We start from the raw sequence: 703 nt of genomic DNA on the forward strand, positions 1-703 counted from the left end.
AATACATTCAAGGTGATTTTCAGTTCCAACAAGAGTTCAAGACATTTCAAGTTGGTGGAGAACAGTGCTTTGCACAGGCATTCAGAGAGCCAGGCTGATAAGCTTTGCAGTTAAAAAAAAAAATGAAGTATAGTTGATTTACAATATTGTGTTTTAGGAGCAAAGTGACTCAGTTTTTTTTTTTCCTCAGATTATATTCCATTATAGGTTAAGTGAAAGGCGTCACGAATTTGGGTGCCATCCTTCTGCAGGGGCCATGCTCATCTCTGTATCAGTTCAGTTTTTAGTTTATGTACTGCTAAAGTGAGCACAACTTTGCCATTTTCAATAAATGACTTTCAAGGTTGTCCTGGAAGGGGAAAGAGGCACATACAAGGTTTTGATGAGCTGAACTTGAAATACCATGACTCACTTCCCTTTGGTAAAACTGAGTGATACAGCCACATTTAACTTAAGAGACTGGACTATGAGCCCAAGAAGAGGAGATGAATTTGGTGAGAACTAGCAGCCTTGGACCGGAGAAGGCAATGGCACCCCACTCCAGTACTCTTGCCTGGAAAATCCCATGGGTGGAGGAGCCTGGTTGGCTGCAGTCCATGGGGTCGCGAAGAGTCAGATACGACTGAGCGACTTTGCTTTCATGCATTGGAGAAGGAAATGCAACCCACTCCAGTGTTCTTGCCTGGAGAATCCCAGGGACGGG

The 703-nt window shown here is 43.7% G+C and overlaps 1 non-coding gene across 1 annotated transcript; it reads right to left on the bottom strand.

Annotated features, from left to right (window-relative positions):
• Positions 1–206: 206 nt before the first annotated feature.
• On the bottom strand, positions 207–311 carry LOC120867741. Its single transcript, XR_005721984.1, has one exon. It is a non-coding gene; the product is annotated as a U6 spliceosomal RNA (small nuclear RNA).
• Positions 312–703: the final 392 nt, after the last annotated feature.

This window comes from Oryx dammah, unplaced genomic scaffold (genome assembly GCF_014754425.2).
Source record: "Oryx dammah isolate SB20612 unplaced genomic scaffold, SCBI_Odam_1.1 HiC_scaffold_1, whole genome shotgun sequence".
In the NCBI taxonomy this organism is placed as follows: Eukaryota; Metazoa; Chordata; class Mammalia; order Artiodactyla; family Bovidae; genus Oryx; species Oryx dammah.